This window comes from Lactuca sativa, chromosome 6, assembly GCF_002870075.4.
Source record: "Lactuca sativa cultivar Salinas chromosome 6, Lsat_Salinas_v11, whole genome shotgun sequence".
In the NCBI taxonomy this organism is placed as follows: Eukaryota; Viridiplantae; Streptophyta; class Magnoliopsida; order Asterales; family Asteraceae; genus Lactuca; species Lactuca sativa.
Genome location: NC_056628.2, coordinates 53543498 through 53554940, shown reverse-complemented (window position 1 = coordinate 53554940; position 11443 = coordinate 53543498).

The window sequence follows — 11443 nt, the reverse complement described above, 5'->3', positions numbered from 1 at the left end:
CAAAGTATTAGTTTCCAAAATACATATTCGTTATCAGTGTAAACATTCCCAGGCTGTCTGAACTATGGTGTGTGCCATGCGATCATCCCGAGCTCCATCATCCGCTACCGGAAGTACCTGAAACCAAAACTGAAAACCGTAAGCACGAAGCTTAGTGAGTTCCCCATCCTACCACATACCATGCATAACCACATAATGCACATACCGGGACACGCCCGCTATCCTGGGCCTCGCCCCCTACCTCGGGCCTCGCCCGCTACAACGACCCCGCCTGGCTTCGAGCCCCGCTTGGATACAGATCTGTTTCACTTAGGCCTCGCCTGTCACAAGGCCTCGCCCACTAACATATAATAGCACGTAAACATATCACATCACATCACATAATCTAAACACATACTAACGGATCTTGTCCTAAGGCCTCGTCTATCTCTGGGCCCCGCCCATGTCCTGCTACTGATGAGTCATGGAACCCCGTCCATACTCCTGCTGATAGTGAGATACGGGCCCAGCCCACCCTCACTCCTTCCCTAACTTGGGCCTCGCCCCTGATCTGCTGCTACTGAGATATGGAACACCATCCACACTCTGCAATTGGTGAGATACGGGACCTCGCCCACACTCACCTCCCTACCAGGCACATACAAGTATCACACAGACAACAAGTATAAACTATCATTTAAACCATTCCTTGGGCACCCGCCCCCTATCATTGGACCTCGTCCCGAATATCATACTAGCATACTGGGCCTAGGGCTAACCCCTGGGTCTTCTACTCATAACTACATGGGCCGGCATTGTGGCCGTAGACCCATTCATATAAAGGGAAACTCACCTGATACTGCTGAACTGCTGCTGCTAATCCCTTTGACTGCTACCTGACCACTGACTCCGAACTGCTTCTCCATTAGCTCCCCGAGCTCCAAAAGCTCAGAAATGTCTTCCCAATCCCGGATCTACAGCCCCCTTCTTACACTCTCAAGATTCTTCTTCTTTCTCCAAACTTAATGCACTCTTGAAGGCAATAAATGGCTCAAATAGAGGATATGGCGACTAGGGTTTGATATCCAGGGCTTAAGAGGCAGTAAGGAACGCTAGGAAGAAGATTTATATAGGCTCCAAGTCCCGAATTTAGGGTTTTCCACGCACAGACCAGACTCGCCGAGTCACCTTGGCCGACTCGCCGAGTCGGTCACTTACTCCTCGACCCGGATCCCGCTCGGACTCGCCGAGTCGCCCCTTAACATTAAGGTTTTCTTTCCTTTCTTGGCCTTCAAAACTTTGGGTGTTACATCCAACCAAATCATAACTCCTGAAAGTTGAAACTAGAACACCAGAGCTAAAGAACAAGTGGAGTTTGACGAAATTCCAGAAGATGATCATGCAAGTGCTTCCAACATTGCAAGTAATAGTGGAGAGTCATAAAGGAATTATAGCGAAAAGAATTATGGTAACACCAGAGTGAGTGGGAGCAAATCTGATGGCAATTTCGCCTCATATTGTTATTCATATGAAAGCAACCCCGCATAATTATATGTTAAAGTTACGCTTTCAAGAATTCTCCAATGGTCCACTCAAGTGAGCTACTCTCTAGTGCAATATGTTCCATCAACGAATTGCATCTTGCTGATAGAGAACAGAGAACCAATTTTTTTTATCATGAAGCATTGAATTTTAAAGACTACATACAATGGAAGAAAGTGATAAAGAATGAGTTACACTCACTTAAAAAGAACGAGACTTGGTATCTTGTTAAGTTACCAACAAAGAATAAGATTGTAACATCCCCCTATGGCACATATCACAATATTGTCCGCTTTGGGCTCCCGACATGAAAAATTCCGAGGGGGTCACCCATCCCTGAATTACTCTTGCTCGGGGATGCTTAACTTCAGAGTTATTATGGGATCTATTGCCCTTACGGATTTAAAACGTGTTGTGACAAGGAAGGTATCGACACCTCTTATAAGGAAACGCTTTGTTCTCCTTCCAAGTCGATGTGGGATCAGGTGTAACCCACCTTCACCCCCCATTATAGGGTTCGACATCCCCGTCAAACACATCTACCCGTGGGTGGCTCGGATAGATTATTGATTTGTTAGATCTGTATAAGTGTTTATACATGCTAGCTAGAGTTTAATATCTACATGTTTATTGTGTGTTTACGGGTGGGTCAAGGCGGTCCTGCTTTGTGGTCTAGGCCAACAGACCCAGGGCGGACCGGATAGATTGAAGGCCCATCGGGGCGACCAGTCAGGCTGAAGGTCCGAAGAACGGTCCAGGCAGGCTGAAGGGCCGGTAGGGCGGTCCAGACATGCTGAAGGTTCGGAGAGTGGGCAAGATACGTTGAACGCCGGTGAGGCGTTCCAGTCATGCTGAAGACTCTATATGCATGTTGTTTGTTATGATATTGTTCTGGTTTGTATGAAGTTGGTATTTTGGGGGAACTCACTAAGTTTCGGGCTTACAGTTTTGGATTTTGTTTTAGGTACTTCGGATGATCGCATGAAGGCGCAGGCTTAATCGTGCACCTCTTCACATTTTATGGTTTTGATTTCTAGGAGTCTCTGATATGAAACTATTTTGAAAACATTTTGTAATAAATAATGGTTTTTGGATGTTTGAAAAAAATTTAAATTTTTACGAATTTTATGGATCTTACAAGTTAGTATCAGAGCCTTGGTTTGAGTAAATTGGAGGAACACTCGTGTGAATCCAGTCTCAAACTAAGGAAAGGATTTTCAAAATGATTTTCAAATGGTTTTCAAAATACTAAAGGAGGATGAGATGTGCATGATCAGCCGGAGCTAGTAAGTAGACCCCAAAATACCATACTGTTATTTGAGATTGTGATATGTTAGAACAACATGCTAGTGATAGGCTAGGGATCTTCAGGAATTGCATGATAGAATTGTTTGATTATATGATCCCTGATAGCCTAGGGTTTTTCCTTATGTGAAATTAACATCATTACTATGGTTGCTTAGTGTATGCATCATAGTTGTACATAATTAAGACCTTATAGCCTGAGAATGTTTGGTTTGGACTTATTTCATGTTCTTGTCTGATGTAGGGATTAGGGTAGGATCAGATATTCAAATGTCTATAGGGTCCAACGTTATGTATGGCTAGCATACACGAGTGCTGCAGCGTTGGTGTAAGTTTCATGGGTGAGTTGTGTGGGGTCAGTCGGCCAGTCGTGAGATGTTTAGCCTTCCTCTAGGAGTGAGGATTGAGTGTTCGCCTATGCTTATGTGTATTGATAGGGCACATGAGTTTTTGGATTTGAGACAGGGTACGGAGTTAGTGATGGAAATCACCCAGATGTTTACTGAAAGGGCGATGTTTTGCCTGAAGTTTGCTGCCGAGCAGGCTCGGATGACTCGTTATCTGAGCATGCTCAAGACTGACATCAGACAGTTCGTTGCTACACAGTGTTGTGATACATTACTAGAGTTATAGGAGGCCACTAAGAGGCGTGAGCTTGAGATTGAGGTGCAATTGAGAGAGCAGAGGCAGGCCCCGGCGCAGTTACAGCCTGCGTCGAAGCGGTCCAAGACCGTCGATTCTAGGTGTAGTAGCCAACGCGGCCACACTTGTGGGAAGTGGGAGAAGGGTCATTATGGAGTTTTTCGATCCAGTGGTGTGTGCCGCAAGTGCGACAAGGAGGGGCACTTTGAGAGGAATTGCCGCCAGTTAGCCCCGGTTCACGATATGAGGATCTGTTACTACTGCGATCAGGTTGGTCACGTGAAGACCAACTGTCCATTGCTCACTGCTAGGCCGGAACAAGCTCCAGTGTCGGGTATATTGAGGATTACTTACGGGAGTCAGGGTAGAGCAGAGCCCCCGAGGGATCGGGGACGCACTTTTCAGCTTACAGCCGAGGAGGCCAAGACAGCACCGGATGTGGTGGCTGGTATGTTTCTATCCTTTATCTTATTGATTATATGTGTTTTCTGCTTATGTGTTTATACCTATATTAGATACGTTCTTAGTGAACTCCTTACCTGCTCTAGCATTGTTTGACTCAGGGAAAGTCGGTCTTTTGTCTCGCCCTTAGGAGAGCTAGAGTGTTCGTTGCGAGTCTCCATCGCCAATGAACACAGGATTTCTACTTCTTCAGTCTATCAGGATTGCATTCTAGAGATCTTCGGGGTATCTTTCTTGATTGAATTGATTCCGATTCTCATGGGGGATGTTTGTGTGATAGTGGGTATGGACTCGCTGAGTCGCTTCGGTTTCATGATCAAATGTAAGGGTCAGCGTATGATAGTTCGAACCCTAAGTGGGGGAGAACTGGTTATCTACGGTGAGGGCACAAGGTTGGGTTCAGGGTTCCGCTTAGCTGCCAGGGCTCGATAGTATATTCATAAAGGTGTGCGGGTTATTTGGGGTATGTGGTGGATACGCCGGTTAGGGATTAGGTATCGGTTTCAGAGGTTCCAGACGTCAGAGAGTTCGTTGATGTGTTTTCGTAGAAGTTACCCGGGGTGCCCTCGGAGAGGCAGGTTGAGTTCAGGATCAACGTTGTACCAGGTGTGGCCCCTATTGCCAAGGCATCGTACCGATTAGCACCACCTGGGATGCAGAAGTTGTGTTCTCAGTTGCATGAGCTGATAGGCAAGCAGTTCATCCGTACGAGCAGGTCTTCGTGGGGAGCACTGATTCTCTTCGGCATGAAGAAGGATGGTTCACACTGGATGTGCATTGATTACCGGGAGTTGAACAAGTTGACGGTGAAGAACCGTTATTCGCTTCTACGGATAGATGATCTTTTCGATCAGTTGTAGGGATCATCTTAGTTATCCAAGATATATCTGAGGTTCAGGTACCATCAGGTTAGGGTAAAGGAGTAGGACATGGAGAAGACCGCGTTCTGGACTCGTTACGGACATTACGAATTCATGGTGATGTTGTTTGGGCTCACCAAAGCATCATTGGTATTAATGGACCTGATGAACCGGGTGTGCAGGCCGATGCTTGATCGTTCAGTTATTGTATTCATCGATGACATCTTCGTGTATTCTAAGACCAGAGAGCAGCATAAGGATCATCCCCGTGAGTTATTGGGAGTTTTAAGGCGAGAATGTCTATATGCCAAGTTCTCAAAATGCGAGTTTTGGTTGCGAGAGGTTCAGTTCCTTGGACATCTCGTAAACCAGTAGGGGAATTTGGTCGATCCAGCCAAGATCGAGGTGGTGATGCAGTAGGAGGTTCCGAAATCTCCCTTGGATATCAGGAGTTTTCTGGGATTGGCAAGGTGCTACCGGAGATTTATACAGGATTTCTCAAAGGTTGCAGTACCCCTCACTCGTCTGACGAGGAAGGGGTGGATTTCCGGTGGGGCCTTGAGCAGTAGACCACATTTGAGACCCTCCGACAGCGACTTCGCGAGGCTCCAGTCTTGACACTCCCTAAAGGAGTTGAGGATTTGTGGTTTTTTGTGATGCATCCATCACCGGATTAGGAGCGGTCCTCATGCAGAGAGGACAAGTGATAGCGTATGCATCGCGGCAGTTAAAGCCGCATGAGATGAGATACCCCACACACGATCTTGAGTTGGGAGCGGTGGTGTTCGCTCTCAAGATCTAGAGGCATTACCTTTACGGGGTCCATTGTACCATTTACACGGACCACAAGAGCTGGAGACACATTATGGATCATACGAACCTGAACATGAGGCAGCGCAAGTGACTAGATGTAGTCAAGGATTATGACTGCGAGATCCTTTACCATCCTGGTAAAGCGAACATTGTCGCAGACGCCCTAAGCTGTAAGTTGTCCGGATCTTTCGTTCTGGCAACGTGTATGAGGATATTTGTGGATTCTCCACTTGTGAACCTGATCGGGGAGGCTCGGGTTGAGGGTGTACGGCAGGGGAATTGGAAGCTTGAGAGGATCAGGGGCGAGATCACCAGATTCGTTCAGGATAGTCGTGGATTGTTGACATGTTGCATTCGGGTGTGGGTTCCAATGTCTGGTGGGGTTAGGCAGATCGTGTTGGAGGAGGCTCATAAGTCGCAATTCTCTATTCACCCGGGATCCACCAAGATGTACCAGATCTGAGTTTGAGTTACTGGTGGTCGTGCATGAAGAGAGAGATCGTTAGGTACGTCGAGAGGTGCTTGACCTGCAGGATGGTCAAGGTCGAGCACCAGAGGCCGCATGGCAAGCTGCAGCCTCTAGAGGTTCCCATGTGGAAATGGAAGCAGAACGATGGACTTTATCACCAAGTTGCTGAGGACGGCGAAGGGATATGATGTTATATGGGTTGTCGTGGATCGATTGACCAAGAGCACCCATTTCTTGGCCATTCGGGAGAGTTCATCGGTCGAGAAGTTGGTCGATGTATATATTCGCAAGATCATTGCTCGTCATGGGGTGCTGATCTCTATTGTCTTAGACCGTGATGTTCGATTCACCTCCCGTTTCTGGCAGAAGTTCCATGAGGAAATGGGCACGAGACTGCATTTCAACACCGTGTATCATCCACAGACTGATGGGCAAAGTGAGCAGACCCTCGAGGATATGTTGCGGCCCTGCGTTATTGACTTCGGTGGAAGATAGGACTCCTACCTACCCCTTGCGGAGTTCTCTTACAACAACAGCTTTCATCCCAGCATTGGTGCTCCACCTTTCGAGCTGTTGTATGGGCGGAGATGTTGTACCCCAGTCTGTTGGGGTGAGGTTGGTCACCGGGTCATGGGACGGACCGAGATGGTTGTACAGACTACAGAGAAGATTCAGCAGATCAGGCAGTGATTGCAGACTGCTCAGAGTCGGCAGAAGAGTTACGCCGACCGGCGCTGATCCGAGTTGGAGTTTCAGGTCGGCGACATGGATCTGTTGAAGGTTTCACCCTGGAAGGGTCTGATTCGCTTCAAGAAAAGGGGAAAGTTAGGTTCCCTATATATTGGACGGCTTCAGATTATTGCCAGGGTTGGCAAATTGGCGTATAGATTGGATCTTCCGGAGGAGCTCCATCAGATTCATAGCACTTTCCACGTTTTGCAATTGCAGAAATGCTTATTAGACGAGGATGTGGTGGTGTCATTTGATGACATTCAGGTCAACGAACGCCTAAATTACGTCGAGAAGTCAGTGCATTTCTTAGAGAGGAAGATAAAAGTCTTGCGCAACAAGGAGATACCTTTGGTAAAGGTACAGTGGAGCATTGGAGGGGATCCGAGTGGACTTGGGAGCCGGAGGCCGAGATGAAGGAGCATTACCCGGAATTGTTCGCCACAACAGGCTTCGAGGACGAATCCTAGTTTAAGTGGGGGATAGTTGTAACATCCCAATATTCAGGTATGAATTTAAAATCTTATTATTTATATTTTCAGAGCAACTCGATGAGTTGGAAGGCTCCAACTCGTCGTGTAGAAGTATATTAAGTCGCGTATCTCTCGAGATCTACACGACGAGTTAGAAGGCCCCAACTCAAAGAGTTGACGGTTGTTTATAAAACCCTAATTTTCAGGGTTTTGCACCCTATTTAAAGAACTTATGACTCATTTGTGGCCTCCCTCATCGTCCTCTTAGTCCAGAGAAAAACCTAATCACGCCTCTTTCCCCATTTTGAGTGTTTGTGAGCTTAAAGAGTGTTCATTGGTGTTTTTCTTGAAGGAGCTTGAAGTTGGTGGTGCAAGATTGAAAGGAGAAGCTTTAGATTCGATATTTCAATGTTGTTACAGCCACTTGGAGGTATAAAGTCATTATCTTGATCATCCCTTCTTCTAGATCACTTCTTTTAGAAGTTATGGCCATTATTAGCTTATTTTGGGACCATCCTTGGATTTGAGCACGTTACGAGGCCATGGTTTTAGATATGGATGTTTCATGGCCCCTTTTGACATAATGTTGTCATCTTTATCAAGTATTGGCACTCCTTCATGTAACGACCCAAAAATCATGACCAAAAATTTCGTTTTTAATGTAATAAATAAACAACAAACGTCAATCATTCATTCAAAACATATCACATTAGAGTATCATGTCTAAAACATTATTTTATTTTATCAGAGTAAACATCCCAGGCTAAAACCCCTTTGGTGTGTGTGTGCCATGCGATCACCCTAAGCTCTTCCCTCCGCTACCGGAAGTACGTGAAACCAAAACTGAAAACCGTAAGCACGAAGCTTAGTGAGTTCCCCAACCTAGCACATACCACATACTAGGCCCCCGCCCGCTACATCGGAACTTGCCCGACATCGGACTAACTCTGGCATCGGGCCCCGCCCGGCATCGAGCCCCGCTCGATACACAGATCTGTTTCTCTTAGGCCCTACCTGTCTCTGGGCCTTGCCCACTGGACACATACAGCATATAACATAACACATAACAAGCATCTATCACACTCTACAGTATTCCTGATCTAAGGCCTCGCTAAACTAGGGCCTCGCCCCTAGCCTACCACTAACGAGTCATGGAACCCCGTCCATGCTCCTGCTATTAGTGAGATACGGGCCCCAACCTACACTCAACTCTCTCCTATCTCGAGCATCGCCCCTGCTCTGCAACTAAGGAGATACAGAACCCCATCCATACCATGCTAATGGTGAGATACGGGACCTCGCCCACACTCACCTCCCTACCAGGAACATACAAGTATCATACATACAACAACTATAAACTATCATGCAACCATTCCTCGGGTACCCGCCCGACATCGGATCTTGATCCGGAATCACACTCTAGCATACAGTGCCTAGGGCTAACCCCCGAGTCTTCCTACTCATAAACTACATGGGCCGGCATTGTGGCCATAGACCCATTCACACAAAGGGAAACTCACCTCATACTGCTGAAACTTTGTTGATATCCCTCACGCTGCTATCTAATAATACCCGAACTGCTGCTCCTTCGGCTCCCCGAGCTACCAAGATCAAAATAATCACTCAGCCCAATTCAATAGTCCTTCCCTATCCTAATTTGGTCCATAACTAAGGCCCAAAGCATAATATAAAAGGCCCAACACTAGATAAGCTTCCCAAACCCACTACTGGCCCATTAATGGACCAATTTGCTATATTGGGCCCAATCTCTTTATTGGGCCTTACCCTAAGCCCAAACCATATACTTGGCCCATATTCGTTGACTCCTGATGGCCCACCAAGGTCCAAAACACAGCCCACACCGAGGCCCAATTACTCAAAACCCGAACTGGCAGAGTACGCGAGGCGTACTCCTAGGTACGCTGAGCGTACTGGCTGATGGCTTGTATGCCGTGCGTACCTCCTTAAACGTCCAGCGTACAACCCTATTAATCCAAAATTCTATTAAGTGCTTAATACTCCGATTCAGAGGCCACAAACTCAAATCCAAGTCTTATTGCATGTCTTAATTCATAAAGTCGCTAACTTGGTGACTTGCAATCCACCAAACAAGCCCAAACTAAAAAAAAGTGACAACATGCTTTCACTCCAAGGGATAGATCTCATGCATGGACACAAAGGAGTCCTAAAGGTTGGAAATTTACTACTTATGGGGCTCATATGACACTAAGGGTGGCAACCCTTGACTTAGAAGGCGAGTTGTGACATAAAGGTCCAATCTTGGAACTAAAAAGACCCAAAACTTCCATTAACATAGATTTAAGCATACTTAAGGAAAGTTTCAGACTTGATACCTCACAATGGTCTGAAATGGAACCAAAATCTCAGATCTACAGCTTCCCTTTCGATCCACCACCTTGCTAATCTCTTCTCTTGTTTTGAAATGGCTTTACAACACCCAAAATGCTCACTTAATGACCATCAAAGCTTCAATAACACTCAAGGAGGGTTAGGGTTTCATGGAGACAGCCTAAGGATGAGTTAGGGCTGACCCCTTGAGCATAATGTTCCTTTTATAGTGTCACAGCCCCAAATTAGGGTTTTAGGAAAGTTGAGCGTACGTTGGGCGTACGCCTCCGCGCACCCACGACCACGCACCCTATTACATTGGGCGAAACCCAGCTTACGCTGGGCGTAAGATCCGCTCTTCATAGACAAATTTGGGATTTGCGATCCCAGGTAAGATCGGTCCAGGATCATGGGATCCTTTTCTATAAGATAGGAAGGGCTGTAGCACAAAATGATTGCATCATAGGGATTACAAAAAAAGGGTTCTTTTTTTTTTGTATACTTATAGTTATTATCTTCATTTTGATAGTTTCTACGATTACATGGATTATACCTATTTACACAAATACCCCGACGATTTCCACTCGTTAAGACATAGAGTCCACTAAGCATACCCCACGTGCGTTCCAAAATGTATGCATGGCCTTCCATGCGAACTTTTTCTCCATAAGGTCCATTATTGCCAATATCTTTAAAGTTTCATAACTCCTTCATTCTAAGTCCGTTTCCGACGAACTTTATATCCACGAAAAGGTGGAAAGAAGCCCTACGCTTCTAGCGACACACCCCGGCCCAAAACTTCTCTAATGAAACTCCGAACCCTTGAAAGACCAAAACCCCCTTAGACTTGGCTATTGAAATCCATAAATGAATACTTTCAGAACAGGGTGTTACAACTCTCCCCCACTAAAACTAGACTTCGTCCTCGAAGTCTGCTATGACCAACTATCCTACAATCTGCTTACGACATTCCTTCCCACATCACCTGCTGGGTCAGATCCCCAAAGAACCTCTTCCCTTGACCTCCCGAAAATAATCCAAAAAGATGAGAACCTCCACACCACTTCTAATCACCAACAATCCTGAGAGCACGATTCTTGCCCAACCGACAATCCTTTCGGTACTCCCCGTCCGAGGGCCTTACTATCTCTTGTCTGCTTTCTGGACGAACCGAGACTACCCTGGTCCCAACTAATCTGCCATAATCTGGGTTATCAGACTCCCACCGGTCACTGCACCCAAGCTTAAACACCCAGTCGCTCCCAGCGATTTCCGAATGAAACTGCTCTATCTAACCTGCCATACTGGCTCTACAAGTCCTGGGATCCTCGATCCCCTATTTTGACCCTAAGGTCCCTACCATGTACCACCTGTACCGCTACTAACATACGAGCCTCACCCACGGGTCCAACCCAATCCATACTACTGAGTGACCACGCCCTCGGGTCTCACCCATCTAGAACAACACGGGCTAAACCTTCCTGAAACTTAACGACTCCCCTTTATCGATCTCCGATATATTAACTAGGAGACACAGGCCTCGCCCGAACTCCGCTAATTAGGAGATACGGGCCCACGCCCACACTCCTTTAACTAGCTACTAGCCAATGTTGCGGCTATCCATCAGTCCTACCGTACTCTTCATGTTGACTCTGCCACTAACTACAATCCGAAGCATCCTGTGTCGATCGCATGATTTACATTCCGACTTACTCGAATCCTGTGGTCGATCCCCCAACCTGGTTTCTCAAACCATCCTTCAGCTATCAAAATATACAAACTCATCATTCGGAGGTTGCTCAAACTCATCATTGGGAGGT